General features: G+C 40.9%; 1 protein-coding gene across 4 annotated transcripts in view; it reads left to right on the top strand.

Annotated features, from left to right (window-relative positions):
* Positions 1-23,262, top strand: part of grb10b (growth factor receptor-bound protein 10b) — a 97,098-nt gene continuing 73,836 nt past the window's right edge. For 2 of the 4 annotated variants that reach the window (XM_054780783.1, XM_054780784.1), the window contains exon 1: positions 1-260. The gene's annotated coding sequence lies outside the window, so the exon portion shown is untranslated. The remainder of the gene's footprint in view (positions 261-23,262) is intronic. The other 2 variants (XM_054780785.1, XM_054780782.1) reach the window with 1 other exon arrangement.

The raw sequence follows: 23,262 nt of genomic DNA, 5'->3' as shown, positions 1-23,262 counted from the left end.
GAGTTTGCGCGCGCGCACGTGTGTTTGTGTGTGTGTCCTGCTCTACCGCATGAGATGATCTGACTTGGGAGTCTTCACCGTCACAAATACTTCACTCTTTTTGCCTTCACTTCCATCCGCCGCGGGTCCTCTCGCTGCTTTTGTCTACCCGGGAATGTTGACCGCAGGGACCTGAGCCGACGCTGCCCGGTCCCTTTCACTTCCACACGGCCGTGTGTGTCCGCGAGGGTCGTAAGCTTGGCTGGCTGACGGGCTGTGAGGTGAGTGGTACCGGATGAAGACGCCGCTCCCCCCCGCGGACTCTTGAGTCCACGTAGAAGTGTCAGCGTTTGGGCAAAGTATCAACTCTTGTCGCTTGTTCAACTTTAAGTGAACTCTAAGGACTCTTCTATATCCACAGCACTCGTATCGCTTCTGTTTGGACTTTCCTTAACCTTCTCCCCCCTCATTGAATCTCCATTCAAGCCTTGCTTGGTGCTATTTGGACCCCAGCAGTGTCCGCTTGCCAGCATGTCGTGTTGACTATTGCGTAACAGCAGCTTCGAGTAGCACATAGCCCACTTTGCAGTGGGACTCCTGCGCCCCCCCCCCACAACAATTTGGCAGCCTTTTAGGGGGTTGGAAATGAGAAAGACAGAGGCGTTTTCCCAGGAATACTCGCCTTGTCCCACTGCATGGGTGCTGAGTGGAATCCTAGTTAGTTAGATCAGTGATTCCCACCCACTGTACCAGACACATTTAGTATGGAATGATCCAATTACTCTTTATCGGTCCTATGATGATGATTATTTATTTACTACAAATAGCGTATCTTTGTTTATCATTCCATGTTTACATCTATGAACCTAAAATGCAATATAACCTTTACAAGTGAACTCAATTTGACCTTCTCTAAAGTTTTGAATGGACATGTCCAACTGTTAAAAGTTCAGTACTTTTTGCACAGCATTATTTTGTCAAACAAGGACCTCTATGGCAAAATTCACAACAGGTGGACAACTGGATTTAAAAAAAAAAAAAAAAAATCCAGTCCCTGTATCTCTGTGGCAACCTGCTGATAACACTGGCACACTCTCAGCTCAGTGGCCACTTCTCTTTGGGAACATCTTATTTAAAGCTTCGCAATGGTGAGGTACTGTTGATCAAAGGTTAGGTGTTGTCTTGGTCTCATAATATGAACAGCAGTATTGTTTAAATGCCAATTCTAACCGAACCAGCAAATATGTTGGTTGATTCATACGTCACACACTGTTGTGAATTTGGCTGTTCGGCTCCCTTTTAGAGAATAGTAAGTTGTGAAAAAGTACTGAAACATGAACAGTTGGACCCATGCATTTAAAAGCTTAAGAAAGCTCATGAAGGTTGGGAAACATTGGTTGAAATGTAAAGCAGAATAACTAAACTAGAATCGAAGGCTTCCCTAAACACATGTGTTCCCCTAACGTAGTATACATGCGTTCAATTCAATAACTTGAATTGTTTTTGTTTGTCAGGCGTATAATTCTGAATATATACACTAATTAGCCAAAACAATTAGAATAATATAATGTAATCCAACAAAAAGATGTCCTTACAAAGATGATGATGATAATACTCACTTTTGATAGTTGTTAATTTAACATAATGATTTGCTATGGTGTATAATTTAACAACATCATTCTCAGGGGTACTTCTAATACAGTACATTGCCCCTCCCGTGAAGCTAAAAAAGGAAACCAACTCCCCCTCACTACCATGCAGTCCACTACTGGCGCGATTTAAAAAAACACGGTTAAATGATGACCTCTCTGTTAGTGTCAATGAACATCTTTGCATGTGTACACCGTACAGTATATTTGTTATGTCAGATCATGTAAAAAAAAAAGTGGGTCGATCCCAGAATGAACATAAATACGTGGGGCATGAATGTTAACGATGTATGCATCGGTCATCTCCAAGTTGTGATGTATGGTGACATTGAGGGTGGGGGGTGGATTTCAAACTCCCTTGGGGTGTTTGAAAGTGATTATCTTAGTGTATCTAACAAACATTGTCATTTTGGGCACGCTTCCACATCAACTTTTTGTGGCTACACATGCTTTCCACGAAAAAAGCTGCACAACATCTCAATTTTTTGACGGCTTTCTATCCCACAAGGTAGGTCAGGATAGGTGGGTGGACTGGAAGTCAGTGGAACTGTTGACTGGAAAGAGGCGCTCCATTTGATTTTTTTTTTTTTTTTCATATGATTACCAGTACTGTCAAAACATGTATTCACCTGTCATTATACATTGACTGACCCCCCTCTTGTAGCTGTACAGGTATAAGGTAACCACAATATTAGAAACATGTCTCTGTATATAAGCATAAAAATAAACAGTGACGGTATCAAGCAAACAGAGCATTATTTTTTCATAAGGGCAGAATTTCTGATGTACTGTAACTTTTATTAAATTGGGTAGGTATTAAGCATGCACGCAGATGGATCGGCGTTCATTGCCTGTGATCGATCGTCGATTTCCGTAACCTTGGGAGATCGGCGATCGTCTGATCCTTACTGTACATCTGAAACAACTCTTATCCACCGATCTTATCTACCTCTGCATAGGTGTGAAAGTCAGCCACTGTCCCTTTTGCTCTGTCTGACCCACAGCTAGCAGTTGAGCTAAGGCAAAAGCTAAAGCTAGCCAGAGCAAAGAGCCAGGCAATGGCCGCTGTTGGCACTTATGAGCAGTGAAAAGAGCAAAGCTGCTATCCGGGAAATTATGGAGTTTATGGCATTGGACGACCAGCCATTTTCGGTTGCTGTGCACTTTATTTTTGTTTAGAGGCTCAAATCAGGCCTGCAGCGTAACCTGCTGTGCAAGTTTTTGTTTGTTTTTAAAATGTGACAAATAAAAGACTAAAAGAACTGTTAATTTAGTAGTTTGGAGAGCTTTTCATTTATATTTGAGAGAACTACCCCATGTGCAGTTAAAACAACAAGCCTGTATTGTTTCACGGGTATTATTCAATGTTTTTCAACAAAATAAGATTGGAACATTGAAAGACTCATGCGGTCAGTTATTAAAAAAAAAAAAATCGGAATCGGCATGTCAGGCTTTTAAAAAAATTGATGATCAGCCAGAAAATTGTAATTGATGCGCCATTAAAGGGGATACCTCATCACGTGGTCAGTGAGGCAAATGCATCAATATTGTTGTCATGACAGGTGTGAATAGCTGTGTATAGGAGAATAGTGGTTGACCTATAAATTCATGACTCCAGAAATACTTACAATTCAGTTCACCAATTTCACAGGGTGTAGTTCACTCGTTAATTAAGCAAAGAAAATAAATGTCACTCAGTACAGTGCTGTGTGCTGACAGTAAGAGTAACGCATTTTGAAAACGTTGAATCTTTCTTTCATCTCGATCCACGGTATTTTTAAATGGCACTTTTTCATTTCTTGCCATTCAAGTTATTCATTGCAACACGGAAGGACTCTCTGTTGACCAATGAATATAGAGTGGAGTGTCCACCCTCCACAAGTGTACCGGAATGTACCCTGCAGTGCGACTGACACTACTCAAAAGTGAGACGGAATCCTTGAGATTCTTAACAATGAAGCGAATGCACATCTTGCCTAACTTAAGTGTGGTGCTTGGTAGGACCATTAGCTATTTAGCTATTCCACCTAAGCATTCCTCGAAGAGATAAATGGCTAATAACTGAATAAATTGTCACATCAGGTGACAGCTACCTTGTCTGTGACATTTTTTCTTTGGACATTTTCTCATCTGTATCCTTTCAGGATTTCTCTTCCCTGCCTTTGCCCATTAATTCCTGCTTTCGCTCAATGATGTTGCGGTTCCATCCCTGTGTGCATGGCAGCCGCTCGAGTTGTGGTTTGTGCTCACCCCCTCTACACCAGGCCTGCTATTTCAAGTCCATGCTCACTAAGCACAGGCATGATGGGGCATGAACTCTGCAAGACGACAAGCTGCCAAAAGGCTGCTGACTGCACGTATTGCTCATAATTATATGCACAAAGTATACTCGTCTTATTGCAGCATTCACAACTTGAGTGATGTGTCTTGAGATAAACCCTTGAGAACCTGTGAAAAATATGTAAAGCCATATTTGGCACTGATCGACCAAGTTTTTGGGATGAAAATATTTGCTCGGTCGTAGTAAGACCAGCGATTTGTTAAAGCGCCAAAAGTGACACCTCATTTTAAATATACGTTTGTTTTTTGGGGACACAAATATAGTGTGAGTGCCTCCTTGTTCTTTCTTGTATGCACGCACTTAAAGCTGCCATAAAAGTGGTGGAGATATCCTATTAACTGGTATTGGTGCAATAAGAGCTTGTGGCTGTGCTCTCGGCAGCATTCCATTGGGTCTTGCGTCAGCCAGCAGTCATTCAGCACTGGTTAGTCTAGGCTTATATACTGTTAATACCCCCTCCCTGATGTAATGACACCATTAACCAATGCCTGCTGGGGGACCTCCGCACAGTTCATGTCCATCAACTGAGTGGCTCTAAAAGCAACTTCTTTCTGCTGCCAAATTCTCAGCTGGGATGTGAATGGTCAAAAGGTAATGTAGTGACATTGAACTCCACTCTATGTTTTTTGGCTAAAGTTTGACCTGAGTTGCATAATTACAGAACTCCTCTATCTGCCTCATATAAACTTTGTTTCTCGAGTTTATCGGCCACATATTTCACTCTTGTGAAAACCACTTGTTCACCAGGCTTTTGGATAGTTTGAAACATACTGCGACCAGTCAGTATGTGAACAGGCATGAATGTAATACCTTAATACGATAACCATCAAGTAATTATTTTCTGCTTTGCAAGAAGTGTTTCTAAAAACCGCAACTCCCAGAGGAGATCTATACAAACCTGATTTTTGCAGCTTTCCACGAGTGACCTAAGGCGATGCAATGCCTCCTTGTCTAACCTCCAGAGTGTACAATGGATCAAGTTTCTCACTGTCTGGTTTTGGTCCAAATATGGCTGAAACCCAAGCCGGCGTGCGAGGCATGAGTGTTGCCTTTTATTATTCACGTAACTCAAAACCTGATGGACCACAGGCTCAGGTGGGCATGTGCTGAGAGTGTTGACAAAATGGTATCTCTTACATAATCAGTATGTAGAGGGGTTTTTTTTGTTAACACGTCATGTCTGAAACATGTCTCAGTTTATGTTGTTGCTTTGTTTATATCTATGCACTCTCTGCCCCGCCTTTGAACTAGGTCGCTACTCATTTATTGGCTCTTTTGCCACTGAGCCTTGTCTTCCCCTGGAATCGGTATTGTTAAATAAAATCAAATTGTAGTTTGGGCCTGTGTGGTTGCACTGTGCGATTCTTAAACAGTTACCATACCGTATGTTCCATTTAAACCTCAGAATAGTTTTTCCAGCACTTCACTCAGCATGAGCAGTGTATTTGACATGTATATACTGTAGTATTATGCAAAAGTCAGGCCACAATTAGCTTTATTGTTTCATATTTTTGTTTATTGTTGTCATTTGACTAATTAATACATATCACATACATTGCAGCAGGACTGCACAACAAATACAAAATTTGTTTCCATATAAAGCAGTGGTCTAGGGGCCCAGGAAGAACCCATTTAAAATATGGTGAGAATACAAAGTTGAGTATACAAAAATGTATTTCTCTGAAGCACTATGGCATCAATGGAACCATCTACCTTCCATTCATAATGGTACTGCCGATCGGTTTGTCATATGAGCAGGTGTACAAACAGACAAAAGCATGGCACCAATAGGGCTGGGAATCTCAGGATACCTCACAATTTAACACGATTAGTAATACATGGCTCACAATAACGATAATATCTCGATGATAGGGTGAAACAAAAACAAAACAATATATAGGGATAGGCTTCATCTTATCCGTGACCCTAATGAGGACAAGCAGTATAGAAAATGGATGGATATTTTGCACCTGGAAAAGGGTGGAGTGCCATCTCCGGGTTGGGGATGAGATCCTGCCCCAAGGGGAGGAGTTTAGGTACCTTGGAGTCTTCGAGTGAGGGAAGGATGGAACATTAGATCGACAAGCGAATTGGTGCGGCGTCTGCAGTGATGCAGACTCTGCATCGGTCCGTTGTGGTGATGAGAAAGCTGAGCCGAAAGGCAAAGCTCTCAATTTACCGGTCGAGCTACCTTCCCACCTTCCTACCCTCACCTATGGTCATGAGCTTTGGGTAGTGACCGAAAGGACAAGATCGTGGGTACAAGCGGCCAAAATGAGTTTTCTCCATAGGGTGGCTGGACTCTCCCTTTAGAGATAATGTGAGAAGCACTGTCATCCGGGAGGGACTTGGAGTAGAACCGCTACTCCTCCGCATTGAGAGGCGCCAGATGAGTTGGCTCGGGCATCTGGTCAGGATGCCTCCTGGACGCCTCCCTGAGTCATACAGTCCCATGTGGATCTGACCACTTAAAAAAAGCCAAAAAAACCCACACAAGATCTCCCCCAACAACCTGCGGGAGAAAACATAAGGGTCCCGGTGCATTGTGTGTTGGTAGGCAGTCAAAGGTGGGCGCCTGGGCGACCTGGTCTGCAACAGCCAAATCTGGTAGAACTGAAATCTCATGTATTTCTATAATTTCTAACGTATATTGTTTGTATCACGCAACCGTATACAGTACCAGTGAAAAGACTGTCCATGAGACAATGTCCAAACTTTATATGGACATCATAGTTTACCGCAGGGGTCACCAGCGTTTTTTCTTGTGAGCGCTACTTTTAGAAAATGAAAATGGCCACAATCTACTCATTTTTGTAGAAATGATTTTCATACCTTATTTCAACCCAAACAAATCAAATATGCTTGTTTTACCAAAACATTCACAAAATGCTGGTATCCACAACTCACATTTTATGTTTCAGAATACATTTCTTTCTAGTGTTCTCACATTATTAACTGAAAACCTGAATGAAAAGCAGGCCTGTGGGCGCCTCATGTGGTCGTGGAGGGCTACCTGGTGCCCGCAGGCACTGTGTTGGTGACCCCTGGTTTAACGAATGCCAGCCAGTCTGGCTGTGCAAGTACTATACATTCATAAAACCTGACTCTCTCAGCCTTAAGAGCTGCGCTGAGGGTTGGGTTGACAATCCGGGCTTTTGGCCGAACGGCCAGCTCTCTCGTCTCCCATTCCCAAGGTCCTGTGTCGATCCCCGGCACGGGCAGTGTGAAGCAGGCGGGTTACAATAGCATTGCTAACACAGTGGCCTAAAAGTTTTGCACAGTACTGAACTTGTCATTCAGAGCAAGATTTACTGCCCACTGGTTTTGCTATTATTCTCAAAGCTTAGGGTAGGGGTGTCTCGAGCAGATATTGATATAGGATACAGGTATCAGTCTGGTATCAGCCAAAAAAACAGTATCAGATTATATCGGTCTGCATCCAAAATCACTGATATTGGCACTTCTTTACAAGCACTCCATTGCAGACTCTGCACCAGCACTTGTATCCAGCGGCAGACCTTCTATTCGGCATGCAGAACCCACATGATCACAACCACAGCGTGCGATAGCATGTTTAGCAAGGGCTATAACTCATGTCAGCTGTGTGGCTGTGTTTTTCGTTAAAGTCCAAAAAAGACATTGCAGCTCAGTGCAGAACTTGTCATGCACAAGTTTCCCATGGTGGCCCAGTACCAAGGAAGTTTAATACAACCAACCTCATTGCACATTTGAAGAAGGATTTTCAAAACACCACGGCTTTCTGAAACATCCACCACCGTTTGACACATTTACAACGCGTGGGAAACTCCCGCCGGACGACAAAAAGTCATTGGCTGTAAGAGAAAATAGCCAGACCCTGACGGTCGTGAGTATGGTCTGGTTTAAATGCTTCATTGAGCACGTGGAGCCTAGCTACATTGTGCCTATTGTCAATAAAACTATACACCAGGTGCATCAAGAAGTAAATTAATCAGTTTTTCCTCATTCAGACTTTTGCTGCATATTACAGTATTCTCTGTTTGCGTAATATCACTTGATCAAGCCTTTTTTAACATTCTATGCTAATAAGCAAGTAAACAAAGTTTGTATGATCTATCGGTATCGGACGGCATTCAAGGCTGCAATATCTGAATCGAATTGGAAGTGAAAAAGTTGTATCGGGATAGATTAGGCTTTGCAATTGTGTACTTTGGTACAGAAATAAAATACATATCTCCAGCCTTTGTGACACAATTTGTACTTGCAAGGTAAAAATTATTTGTTGGTGTTGATAGTGTCACTTCCAATGTAACTGTCTTTGTATTGTCCTACATTTAATGATGCTCAGTGCTCTCTATAGGTGTTTTTAAAGGTTGTATCATCCATGTAAGCGAACCCTTCCAATAACGGGCACCAATAACGCCAGCTTGTACACCATTGCATCGAAGCCCAAGGCATTCATCTTGGCCATTGCATAAGACTGGTTCTCTCGAGCAGTCCTAAAATCCTCATCCAATTAGGATTCCAAAAGGCCTTTCTCTCATAGACTGGTGCTATTCAGCCTCCCCCGGCATGACATCAGGCCCTCTCTTATAGCCCCACTTTACGCTGCTGCTCTCAAATAATGCAAGCTGCCAATTAATGACTAATCAACATGTGCAACAAGCACATCCAGTGATGAGTGACTACCATCTAATCTGCTGATTAAAACCGAATACAGAGATGCTCTGTTCGACTCTCTCCATCGGTCCGTGTTGCATTGCAGAATAAATAATCACGAGCCCACACACATACTGTACATCCACACTCACACCAGCAACCTCATTTGAGACAGCTGAAAGCTGATAATTGGAATGAAAAGTCTCATTTAAAAGTTACTTAAAATACAAAAAAGCATCACAATAAAATGCTTGTTACTATTGTACCGTGCATGACAAACATTAGTGTGCATTATTGTCTGACCATATTTGAACTCAAGTTAATTATGCTCAAGTTTTATGTGATATAATTTGACTATTGGTGAGACTGTTTATGTCTTCAAGTTCAAGTTTTGATATGGGTAGGCCTACATACATTCAGCTAAAGAATATTGTGGATCAATGGAGCATGCAGCAGAGAGAACACAATGATGAACAATCTCAACATCAAGCTGTTCATACATACAACCTGGGTTTTGTTGGCGGTTTCTTCGCTAGAGGGAGGTTTTCCTTGCCTCCGTCGCCAAGTGCTCGCTCATCTGGGGTTCAGTTGTTTTTTTCTTATGTCTTATATACTGTATTTGTTTTGTAAGGAGTGTGGTTATATACCTGCTCTGTGTGTAAAGTGCCCGAGGATAACAACTGCTGTGAATTGAAGCTGTTGGAGTAAAACTGAATTGAATTGAATATAGTCGACTCCTCACATATGCATCCAACACATAGTGAGTTCTGTAGGTCGTGTCGCCATAGGAAGTTTTGATAACTCCCAGTATCACCCTCAGATATTCTTATTGAAAGTGTCCGACTAGTTTAAACATATACACTTCAATAATTGACCTCTCCTCTTTTTAGGGGTTGGGGTAAGTTCAGTACATTCACTTAAGTGGATTGTAGACAAGGCTCCACGCCATGACTTGGATCTGTGCCATTTCTCAAATTAGGAAACTGTTGATGTTTCGGATTGAATAGCTTCAAGATTGGGGAGGGGCCATTAGGACTGGCACTGGGGCAAGACAAGATTTCGGAGAAGAGGGAGTCACTGGGCGTGGACCATTATAGTGATGCTTCGGGTAATTGTGGGAATCAGTAGACTGTGTGTGACCATTGTCTGAGCACAGGTTGGTGCATGTCAGGGTTAAGTGGGTGTTTAATCAGTTTAATGAGATGGATCTTAGTTGGATGAATAATGTGTTACCTGCTCAGAAACCTGCAATTTTGAAAATGTGCTTTCATCTACCTGCTAAATGGGCTGATAATGAATATTTTCCCCATTGTGAGTGTCTAGAGTGTGTGTGTGTTTTTGCTGGGGTTTTTTTTAGTGTTTAATTTGATTTCTTTAATGTGCCCAGTCGTGAGCCGCAAATGCCCCCTGCCACACTTTGGACACCCCTGGTCTACAACAATGCCTTTCTATTCTTGTCTGTTGATATGCAATTGTGTTAAGTAAAACCAAAAAAAGACAGAAAACAACTGGTGCTAAGTTGCTTTACATCACACTGAAGCTGACTTATGGTTGAAGATGCTTGCTAGACAGCATTTCCTCCTTTGCACCGCAAGCCAAGATGAAGGCTTTAAAGCATCAGGAAGATGTTGATTTGTCAGCATTACTCCTTTCTTACTGGAGGAATGATGTTTACTACAAATGGTTTGTGAATGTGCAAACGAGGTAGCGGTATTTCCTGTATTTTCAGTCCCTTAAAGGAGAACTGCCCTTTTTTGGGAATTTTGCCCATCATCCACAATCCTTTTGTGACACATGAACACACATCGCTTTTCTGTGCGTTGTAAAGATATGAAAACAGCAGCAGCGAAGTAATGCACGTAATGGGACACACCTATTACACCTACAAAGGCTGCTATTAAAACACCTGCAAAAACCTCCAACAAGGTTTTATATACATGCTGTGACCATGTAGTAACAGGCACATTCACAATAACATGTAATACTTAGAGTATTTTGCCATACTTTGGTCATTTTAAGCATTACTGGAACTTCCTTTACCTAGCGTTAACACCTAGCGTTAACTTTTACAAAACTCAAACAAAAGCACAGCAGGAGTGGCGGCAGCTCGAATATGTAGCATTACTTTTCGGTGGTGGCCTAATGCGCTGTGAGCGCGGCGCTCTGAGCGAAGGTGTGGTGAAGCTAGTCGCTAGCTGGCTAGTAGCTATTCGATATGGTTTGGCGGGGTGTCAGTACACCAGTAAAGTACTTCTTAGGCATAACAATGTTAATAACAATAATAATAACAATGTCGCTCTATCTTGGTTAACATGCAGGTCACATTACGAAAATGGAGCGTTGTTGGCGTTTTTTTTAGGTGTTTTCGGAAGGATTTACAGGCGGAATAGGTGTGTCTCATTAAGTGCATTTTGAGCTGTCTCTTTTTAGCTGTTTTTATATCTTTATAATGCGAAGAAAAGAGAAAGATGTGTGTTCATGTCTCACAGAGTTGTGGATAATGGGCAAAATAATTTTTAAAAAGTGCAGTTTTCCTTTAAAACACTATCATATTAGGAGTAAGCTAAAGTTCACTTTAAAGGTTGTTTACTTCAGGAAGTGCCAAAAGTTCTACTTTTGGACAAAGGTTTGTTTTTTAGTGAGTAAAGCTAACTATATCAGGACTTTAGTGTCTCACTCTGACTGAGAAAATGAGAAAAATAAACAATTACAAACCCATAGAGTGTGTTGAAGTGCTGTAAATTATAGGTGAATAGATGCTGACAGAAAGTAGTGAACTCCCCCTTGAGGACGGCAATGGCTTAGTATTGTTAAACTCATGCAGATTATCGTATTTATTTCTGTAACACAAAGGTTTGGAGTGTGGGATAAATTCTTGTTTTGTTTACATTTCATGCTATTGAATTTCATGCTTTCAAAGCACACCAGTGACCCTCCCAAAAACGGATATGTCCGTTGTGGTATAATGAGGGTATGGGTTAGAATCCTGGCCAGGGTTACGTCAGGAAGGCCATCTGGCATAAAAACTAAGCCAAAACCATTCATGTGATTGACTTGCTGTGGCCAATCCTGACAGGGAAAAGCAAAAAGTGAATCCAACTAAATACAGTATGATATTTATACCATATGTTGGCGGCATGTACTTGTTATGGGGCATTCTGTCTAATCAATTAATTCTGGAAATTGTTTACATTACTTAATAATAATAATACAAATAATAGTACATTTTATTGATAGAGCTTTTCAAAAATTCAAAGATGCTTTACATGGTAAAAGCAAACAAATACAGATATACATAATGGAAAAATAACAATAGAAAGTGAAAACCCAAAAAGCAGAGTTCAGAACAAATAGTTAATTGTGCATACAAAAGACAGAGACTTAGTTTTAGCTGCTGAAGATTAATCAAAGGGTTGCAAATCTTGATCAAATTTTGAATCCCCTGACTGGTATTCGGTAGGGATGTCCCGATCCGATCTTCAGGATCGGGATCGGCTGCCGATCTGCTGTATTTTGAAGATGGGATTAAATCGGCTTCCACCATAAGATTGGGCCACTCGACTCCCACCACCCGCAAGAAGAAGAAAACGCAACACCAACATGCAGACATGTTCGTGGTGTACCGTAGAGAAGTTAGTTCCATGTTGGACATTGGATATTCGGCTCCGTAGCTACATCGGTAGTGCCCCCTCACTGTGCCTGGACTACTGTGTCATGGTGCGGGGAGCTTGCACCGGAAGTGCCACTGTAACTGCTGGTTGTTTATACTAGGGACCGTCAATAAATTGCTATTTGTTGAAGAGAGTTTGTTAAAAAAATGTCATATTTCTAAATCACACCACATATTGATCTATGACCATGTCAAATGATTTGCCCTACACTGAAAGTATTTTGCCCGACCATTTTTTTCCAATTGTATCTTTTACTGGATGGACTTTTATTGACTCTTTCATTGGATTAGGGACCTGACTCACAGAGGTTTATTACAAAACTCAAAGAATATTGTCATAACAAAGTAAATTCAGCAATACTTTGGTTGCATTATTTTTAATGCTTTGAAAAGCTATTTTCATAACTGTGTATTCAATTCCTCACATTCATTCAACAAAAGCTTATTATTATTGAAAAAAAAAACAAAAAAGGGTTGGTATTAGATCGGCAAGACTATAAAAAAAACATCGGATCAAAAGCCAAAAAATGTGGATTGGGACATCCCTAGTGTCCGAATATACAGTAGGTGGATTGATAGCATTCAGTCAATGTAATCAAGGGGTAACGGTGATATTTTATGGGATGGCATTCTTCCTCATTTTCTTCTATCTCCACCATCCACCCAATGGCCTAGAGGCTGGCGGTGGGGGTGTGAGGGGGATTTGCTGTATCGCACATGCATTTTCACCCAGTACCCGATATGGGAAAAAATGTGTTCTTTGCATTCCAAAGATGACTAAGCAGAGCTGAACAGTGTAGTGTTCAGCTGTGTCCAGTCAAATCAACTGAAGGCATGTTGAGTAAGATGAACACATTTTACAATTGCATACACAAAGAGAGTAGTTGACACAGCTGCACAGCTGAGTTGGAACTGTGCAGTTGCTGCTATTGAGCACATGTTTTCTTAGTTTTTGACTATAAAAACGGGCAGTATATGTGTTGGTGTTGAATGAACTCCAAAGGAACACAAAGGGTTATTGTACGTTCAAAATAAATGTCATTTACATTGGCTACTACATTTTGTTTTCGGGTACAGTCTACTATTTAAGTGACTTCACATAGTGTATATTGTGTGTATCACAATGGTAGTCTCTGTTTGTGACACTACTAGGTACATGGTAGATTTACTAAAAGCAAATCAGATGGAGACAGAGGTCACGAGAAAGACAGTTTGAGAGGACAACCTTGACAGTCAGGCTTAAAAACTTAAGTTTATGAGGTATGTTTGGGAGACACCCATTTATTTTAGTTTGGGCCTCTATATTGTATGTAAGGTTAAAAGTTTAATATTTCATTGTTCCTCTGTGTGTGTTTTTGTTGGGCTCTCTGGAAAGGCCAAGAGGCCACATGAGGGGAAAAGTCTATAAGGCATTATTTAAGTTATGGCTTAAATACGGTAAATTCCGGTGTATAAACTGCACCAGTGTATAAGCCGCACCCACTAAATTTAGAGGAAAAAACAGATTTGTTCTTATACAGTATAAGCTGCACCCGTGTATATGCCGCACGTGTCCACGTCATAAAATGGCATATTTTGGTGAACACAAGACTGTGATGACCCTCAGCTCTTTATTTGACAGGGGCCAATAATGAGCTATGAAAAAACTCATGACAAACTCGTCAACCTATTGGACATTGCAGAAGGTCATTACTCAATATAACAGTTTGACTAGGCCTGTCGCGATAATCGATAAATGGATTAATCAAAAGATTAAAATAAACAGGTCGACAGGACGCCATCGATAAATTGATATGTCCATGTATGCGTGTCTGCTGACACACAGGCTGGATGACAAGAGAGTTCACTCTGCATCTGCATGTGCACATTGGTTTTATAGTGGTATGAACGGAGAGAGTGGGCCCTCATCTCATTCAGCGTCTTTGTGGAGGCTAGCTAGCTACTTTATGCTCGCTACTACCTGTGGCCTATGCCTATGGCTACTACCCTAGCTGCGGTTATCTCCGTGAGCCAGCATACGCTGACATGAATGACAGCACAAAAGCAAATGCCACAGCCACAGAGTGGGAATATTTCGGTTTTAAACAGAATGAACACGGTGAGCCTTCGTCCCGACAGTCAACGCTTACTGGGGCGTTGGTTCGGCAAATATAAACAAAACAATTCAAAATGGTTTGCGGCCACAGAGTAGGTCCACCGGCGTACACTATACTTGAGTGCGATCTAGTGGTTCAAATGTGAATGACACCTCGCAATGACTACAATGAATGGAAAAAATTGTGTGATATTGAATATCAACGATAATTTGTAGCACAATTCTCGACCAGCTAAATTTGTTATCGTGACAAGCATAATTTTGACTCACGGTTTCATCTTACAAACAACATTAAGCTCATCACACAGCAACGTAACACTGAAACGTTATACAGCGTTCCCTCGCGTATCGCGGGATATAGGTTCCCAAAATAGCCCACAATAAGTGAAATCCGCAAAGTAGCCAACTGTATTTGTTTACCATCATATATGTTTTAAGGCTGTAAAACCCCTCACCATTCACTTTATACACTTTTCTCAGACAGGTATTAACATGTCTTCACATTTCTCTCTTGTTTAAACACTCTCATTTATTTATTTATTTTTTATTTTAATGAACCTACTTGGTTGAACACAAGAAATTATTGACTCACTGACTGTGGCTCTTTGCAGTTTGGCTGTGGCGTTTTTGTGTCCTTGTTCAAGCGTGTTACATCTGCCGTCGTGTTTACCTCCACGTCGTAGTCCGTGAGCCGAGGATTCATTTGTTTCAGCCACGTGGCTTACCTTACTTTGGCGTGTCCAGGGCTCCGGCCGTGTGGCTTCTGCCTTCCTTCGGTCCGGGGGTCCGGCTGGCTTCTTATGCCATTTGGGTGCAGAGCGTTGCGGGCGTGCAGTGTCCAGAGTCACACGGTTGGCTATTGTTTACTGTATTGGCGGCGAGCAACAGCTCACTGTTTGCTAGTTAGCCATGACCACAACAAGAAGACTGTCTACAACCAATCAGGCCGCAGAAGACTACAACACTCAACTTCCCACAATGTAAGTCTTCTTAAAGGGCCAGGCTCGGCCTGTAACAGCGTTCTTACGCTGTAAAATTGTTTGTAAAAAGCACAAAAATTGCACCAAAAAAAATCTGCAAAAGAGTGAATCCGCGAAAAGTGAACCGCGATGGGGGCCTCAGAAATAGAAATATAGAAATATATCAATACGAGTTTAATCTGAAAAAACCCAACATTTAAAAGTTTTTCCATAATGCATTTCGGTTCAGAAAACCATTTAATTGGAGGAGCATAATAAGCATGAAAAATGGTGCTGCAATATTTCTTCTGTCCACCAGAGGGAGCCAGAGGACCCGGAGTCCAAAGTACAGAGCGAAGCTGACGTCATTGCGGCGCCCCAATGAATGTGTTGCTCAGACGCAAGGCCTTATGGGAAAACTTACACTTTTTACACTCATTGGGACATGTTTGTATATTTGTACATACACCTTTTTAGTGTTAAGTTGCTTTGTGATGAATTTAGTGTTGTTAGTAAAGTGTTCTTTGAAAGATGACACTGTGAGTCAAACTGTTATGTTGTCATACTGGTATATACACTGACCTCCTGTGATTTCCAATGGGTTGACAAGCTCGTTGTGAGTGCACTGATAGCACGTGATTGGCTCCTGCCAAAGAATAAGCTACCGTTTCCTCACTGACTCTTGAGCAGCACAGTATTTAAACAATAGTAGTAGTTCTGAAGTAAAGGGGATGTCACAAGATTAGAATTCAGCCATAAATTAGCCGCACCGCTGTATAAGCCGCAGGGTAAGAAAAAAAAGGAGCGGCTTGTATTTATAACTAAATACTAATCTTGTGACATCTCCTTTACATCTTTACAGCTCCTATAAACCACAGGATTCAAAGTTTAAGAAAACAGTAGCGGCTTATACACCGGAATTTACAGTAATTATTGTAGTCATAAGTACTGTAATTCCATAAGAAATAAAGTTGCTTTCCAAACAGAAGTTGTTAGAGTCAAAACTCTTGCAAATGCTTACAAAAGACAAACATTTGGGGATTTAGTCCTAATGATACGCCAGTTTAGTTAGGAAAAGCTCTGAACACTGCTGCAACATTCAATGTTTGTGCAGATGATTTTTTTTTTTTTACTTTATACTATTACATAAGTGTATGATGCTACCAGCTTCAATTGCTGCTTCAGATGATATGTTCAAAAAGAATGAAGAGTGCGCCTTCGTCTTATCTTCTGTATGATGTGCTAGTTAGTCACAGACATTGATTGATTCACCGTTGTGCAAAGGAGATGTGTTCAGAGAGATGTTTCTATCTACTGTTTTAAATAGGCTTTACTTTAAATAGCTCAGATGTGTGATGATCCTAGACTTCACCTCTAGCCTCTCCTCGGCGCTTATCACCTTGCCATGTTAAAGCTAAACCTTTGGAGGTACGTATAAGCACATATCACCACATTAACCTTGAGATGGTCTGAGTGTGTTGATCACCAACACGTGTTCACCTGATGGTTCTGTTTACAAGATTGATTTGGTCATTAGGCAACACACAATGACACAAAGGGCTGCTACTATAGCACACCTGCCACCCTGTACACATTTTGAGTACACTAGTATGGTTTGTACTTCGAAACTAGACAAAAAAAACTAGACAAAAAATTGTACACTGCAATACTGAAGTGTAACATCCTGCGAGGGCAGTTCACTGCTGTGGGGAAAAAAAAGAAAATTAAAATTTCCGACGTATTTGTGGGCTGGTTCAAGGTGTAAATTGTGATTTCGGTTAATTACATTTGCAACCTGTGTATGTACATTATGTGTACATGTACTGTTAAAAATGTCCAAGGTTGGCAGGTATTTCTAGGTATGTCTGTGTCACATCTTCAACGTGCAAAGGTTTGGCCATATAGATTCTTGATTCTTATAGATTCTTGCATAGACTGAAGCCAAAAAGTGCTGCAAGGATTTTAGTCATATGCATTGTGAGGTTTTTGTAGTGTAGCTGCCTTTCACCTTTCACGCATCTTGCATGAGTGTTGTTCCTGGCCAGTGCCCCAATACACAGTCACTGGAAATCTCCAGTAATTGTCCAAGCCTGCATAAATGGGGGGAGGAATCGTGCGAGGAATGGTATACGACAGGGGTGTCACAAGCTCTTGAGAGATTAAAACGTGGCATTTCTCGTTTAAGAGAACTGTCTAGTGGGACCAGAGCAGCCAGAAGTCTACTGTGAATGATAATATACGTAATATGCAAGTGGCAGTGCGCGACGCAGGATTGCAACCGTACGTTAACTGCTTTGCACGCACTATAAACCTTGCAATCCTGCTTGCATCCGGTGTTTCCAGCGCCACTTATTTGCTCGGGTGGGTGGCTGCTTTTTTTCTGTCTGAGTTCAACAGCTGCGGCCGAGTGAATATAGAAGCAGAAGTTGTAGTAATTCTACACTTGATTAAACATTCTTTTTGGAAGATGAAAATACGTAGTAGCGTCTCCTACTTTCTGGTTCTGCACAAGCATCATGGGAACTGTAGTTCTTTTAATGTAAACATAATCCACTGCAATCTGCAATCTATTTAACGTGTCTTTTCATAACTACACGTTTACATAAATGAGTATTTATAGGGCCCTATGATTTCCACGTTAAGGGAATTGCGGACAGAATCGCGGAATTGGCATGTTAAACGGAATGAAAAACGAAATTTACTGTTAAACGCAGAATCTCACGGAAATGGACATAATGTGAATGAAAAGCTGTCATCGTGAGAAGGAGAGTCTGTGTGGGGAGGTATTTCCCCAGCGGATCGCTCAATCGTGGCGGAATGTCATCACAAACACTAAACCGCCTCCCGAACTCAACATGTTGAAATGGTGACCTAACACACCGGTGAAAGTTGGCGGAAATTCCTCTTACGGAGCGTGAATGGAAGCTAGCGGGGTTAGCTAAGTTTAGCAGAGCATGATAGTGGGGCTGTGTGTGTGCGACTCTGGATAATTACATTTTCTCTGTCGTCTTTTACCACTAATGTAAGGAGCGTTATAGTATGCCCGCTGATGACCTGCAAGTTCTGAGTAGGGAAAAAAAGATGAGAGGCACGTTTATTCATACCCAGTTCATCTACACCGTAAATATACATTCTCAGCACATGGAACATACTTCTGGCCTTCAAAATAAGAGCGCTGTTTGCCAGATCTCTAATTGTGTAAACAAAATAAGGGTGTCAAATATCTTACATTAATTATGCAATTGGAATTGCATCGGTAACTCCATCTTCCTTAATCACAAGCATGGGCATTAGTTTGTTGAAGATTTTGTAGCAAGTGTGCAGAGGCTGACGTCCGATTAGAAAAGTTAGCCAGGCTACATCCATTTCTGAAATACTGGGCAAAATTGATGTATTGCATCAATAAATGTAAGGATGTTTGCATTTAATTAATGGACATTTTATTCACTAACCCAAAAGCACACACTCCGTGCTGGTACAATAAGTATAAAATGTAAAAAACTGAATTTTAAAAAATGAAAATGGAAATAATGGAATTTTGAAAAAAAATAAAACGGAATTTTGGAAAACATTGAACAGATTTCATAGGGCACTAGTAGTAGCAGGTGCAACTGCTGTCATTATTTTGACTTTGATCATTTTTAGTTTAACAGTTAAAATCCTTGTGCTTAGGTCATGATGCAAATTGATTCAGGTACATAACCTGCATTGTTTTCAAAATCAGAATCAGCTTTATTGGCCAAGTATGCTTTACACAAACGAGGAATTTGACTCTGGTTAAATTAGCTCTCAATATACAGGTTACCCAAACACTTACAAGAAATAAAGTCTAGTGACTCAGTTAAAAAAAATCTGTTTGTCCAATCCTATATTTTGTCATTGTAATTTTCTTAAAAGTAATGTTCAAATATTGTCTCGTCTCATTCTTGTGAACCAAATATTGTGAATTGTCTCGTCTCGTGAGTTGAGTGTATTTTGTGACACCCCTAGTATATGATGTAAAAACTGAGCCATGCAATGAAACAAATTAGAAACTTTATTGAATGCGAAGGCATTGTAAGGACCCCATTGTTTAAGGTGCACCAGTGCAAGTTTAAAAAATAGAGTGTATTTGAGTCGCACTTAGCCATTTGAACCGTTTCAGACTTGGACACGATTCCCCCTCCGTTTCTTGGTCCCCGCTGGCCAGTGCCCACACTATTATATGTGCTTCAACCCAATTGATCGTATTAACATAAATTAATAGACGAATCTTAATTATGTCTGCAAATATACTCGCAAGTGAGCGAGTTTCCCATGGGTTTTGACTGTGGATTATTTTGAGCTTTTCTGTTTATTTCTATTAGGAAAGGTCGTGATTATCCTTAAGAACAGTCATTCAGGACATTCATTCTTTGATTTACTCATGTGCATGTGTGCTTGAACAACCATTTGTGCCAGATCCTGGCCCAAAATTGAACCTCAGTGCGGCTCAGAGTGCCAAAAGTGCTGGATTTAAGGTGTTAAGTGGACCTAAGCACTGTTTAAATGACCCAATGTGATTACCCTCTTCATTAACCCAGATGCCTTTCTGTCACCACATGAATGGGCACAGCCACCACAACCCAACGTCTCCCTTTTTGATATGGCAACATCATGGGGATGATTGCACTGCCAAGTTCAGACATGGTTCGTTTCAAGTACGCTGTTCAAGTGGAAGGAATCAAATCAAAGGGTCTTGGGAGGTTATAATCCTTACATTGGAGTGGCTTTGATTATGCCTGGTACAAATTAAGCAAAGGTGTGTGTGTGTGTGTGTGTGTTCAGTCAATACCTCAGTTACTGAGCAGTAATGTGGTCCTTTTTTGAAATAAAAAAAAAACAATTTTAAAATGGCCCACAAGTATGTTGGTTAAAATCTAGCCTTGATGCTGGAATTTAGACAGTTTTAAAAGTGCTTTCACTCGGCCCGACAGGGAACATGCTGTTTTGTGTGTCTGTAGATTTAACACTCATGAGTTTGTGTTTGTTCATGCCTGTCTTTATTTACATTTATTTACATATACTGTACATTGCAACTCTGCCCTTGTCAAACATAACAGATGCCATCCAGTAGATCAGCTACAACAACATAACATTAAAGAGTGCGGCAACACCAGCATAGCTGTGTAAGCTACAGTGCTAACATTACAATCACACGTTAACAGGCTGTCATCCTAGATAACTCTATTTGCTGGAAAAAAGGACACATGACAGCACTTGCCGCTTCTATGCTGTAGCTGACTGACGGATACTTGTGAAGACCTCCATGCTTTATTTGTTGTGTAGTGAAACCTTTTTTTTTTTTTTTTTTTTTTACAAAGATGTCCTGTCCTGTGAAGTGATGGGCATCGTTATAAGGGCAATATGTCCAAAAATTATGAATGTCCGATATTGGCTTTTTTGCCGATGACCGATATGCTGATATTGTTCAACTCTCAATTTCCAATTCCAATATCAAACCATGCCGACACAGATATGTGTAACATCACATATCTTTTTCTTGAGTAAAATTGTTCTGAAGTAACAATACTCTTAAATGAGTACAGTTGTTTTGATGGCTACTCCACCCATCTCCGAGTAGATAATTAATGTATGACATATTTAATATAACAATACATTTGTGTTTCTTGTGCCTTGATTTATGTTATTTTGGAAAGATTTAATTTATTTTTAGTTAAAGGAGTATTGTTTAAAATACATGAATTTGCTGATTATTATTTTGATTGACAACTTTCATGTTCTTATTTTATATTATTTTTTTTGCATTAAAACTGCTCATTAAAACTACTATACATATAGACAGTTTATATTATTCAAACCCTTGCTAATATTTGAGTTTTTTTTTTATTTTTGTGATGAAATTAATGCATTTTGTCAAGTTTGTTTATGATTTATATGTGGCTAACAAGTGAAAGAATAACAACAAGGCACAATTTAAGAAATTCTTAATTTAAAAAAAAAAAATGTTATGTTCAAAATGATTCATACCCTAGGTTTACTGTAATACTCCAATGTCTTTCTTTAATAGTCAATAGCATAGCCTTTGTTGTTTATGACTGCTTCTAGATGATTCTTGTACGTGGCCACCAGCTTCCTGCATGTCTCCTGTGGGAAAGCCTCAAGCTGGGTCAGGTTGGTCGCTTTCCTAGCCATCACTCTGGCCTTCAAGTCTCGCCACAAGTTCTCAATTGGATTCAGGTCAGGACTCTGACTTGGCCATTCCAGGACGTTGACGTCATTGTCCTTGAACCATTTCTTAACTACCTTGGCGGTATGTTTTGGATCATTGTCTTGCTGGTACTTCCAGTTGCGGCCGTGCTGGATTTTGTCAGCACATTCCTTCACGTTTCTTCACATTAATTGGATACATGCTAACTTGCTTCTTGAAAGTGTGACTTAACAATCTTGCTCTCGTTATCATTATCATTCGGAACAGACGTTGCAGCAAGTTCTCCCCAAACTGCCATAGCCAAAAGCCCTCTTTCTTCTTAATCTGCTATGCAAGATCATTAGGTTAAGAAAATGTTGACTCTCGTAGCACAAAATCCTTGAAATGGCCACAAATTTGGCGAGGAGAGCACACACACTGCAGCAGTCTTTACTGATGTAAACACACGGCAATGTGTGTGATGTCGTGCTTTTGCGCATTCACTTCCTGGACGCTTTGCATTGACTTTGACAAGTCACATTTTTTTGGTAATATGATGGACCACATAAAAAAATCGTATTTTAACAAAAAAATCCAAATTGGGCGTCATACCCTGCAGTGTGAACGTAGCCCAGGAGAGACTCAGAGTACAACCGCTGCTCCTCTGCATTGAGAGGAACCAGTTGAGGTGGCTTGGGAATCAGGTCAGGATACCTTGCAGGCGCCTCCCCGGGGAGTTGTTCAGAATCCTCGGGGATCCTCCGGGAGGAGCTGGACGAAGTAGCCGGGGAGAGGGAAGACTGGGCTTCTCTGCTTAGGCTGATGTGCCCACGACCCCACCTTGGATAAGCGGAAGAAAATGGCTGAATGGATGGTTGTTTCAGTACTTAACATTCAAGATACCTTAGCAGTTTCTGTCTTCTGCTCCTCGCTCTCGCTGGGGATATCACATGCTTATCATCCTCCAGTGGTAATAGCACTTGTAGTTTATTTTCCTCCCTGGAGGTGAGGATTAGTAATTTAGAGGAGCGGCTATGCACTGTGGAAGGGCATACTTTAGCCACGCTAGCTAGCCACCTCTGTCAGAAACATTACATTACATTGATGGCATGTTGGCAACCTGTTGAAACTTGTCACAGCTTGTCACTGTCAGTTTTGCGGGACACAGCTACAGTAGGTTGCGTTATCAACATGCATTATCGCGATGGGGAGCTATCGTAGGCCATATTTATATAGTTGCTATTGTATATCGTTTCTATTACGCATTCCTACATTCAAAGATGTGTGGTTTTCGCAGTACTGCTTTGAAGTGGAAAGCCACCCGTCCTAAACTGAGGGCATCTAATGTTCATTGTTAATAAAACCTACACTCCTGATCAAAATCTTAAGACCAGTTGAAAAATGCTAGAATTTGCATTTTGCACATTTGGATCTTAATGGGCTTTTAAGTAGAGCTGCAATGTGCAAGAAGGGGAAGTGAGACAAAAAAACATTTGGAACTTGTAATTTAAACATTTAATTTAAGCATTATGGAACAAATAAGTCAAGTGGTAGACCCCCAAAAAAATCACACCTGTGCAGAGCTGGATGATCCGATAGGCTGTCCATCAACACACAGGACGGTCTTCGACCCAAATTAAGGCCCTTACTGGTGCCAACTGCAGCGCAATAACCATCAGATGGCATCTGCGGGACAAGGGTTTAAAAAACAAAAAACAAATTCAAAGACCTCGTCTCCTTCAACGCCACAAAACTGATGGCT

The sequence above is a fragment of the Dunckerocampus dactyliophorus genome, chromosome 7, assembly GCF_027744805.1.
Source record: "Dunckerocampus dactyliophorus isolate RoL2022-P2 chromosome 7, RoL_Ddac_1.1, whole genome shotgun sequence".
NCBI lineage: Eukaryota > Metazoa > Chordata > Actinopteri > Syngnathiformes > Syngnathidae > Dunckerocampus > Dunckerocampus dactyliophorus.
This window is presented reverse-complemented; position numbering and strand designations above follow the sequence as displayed.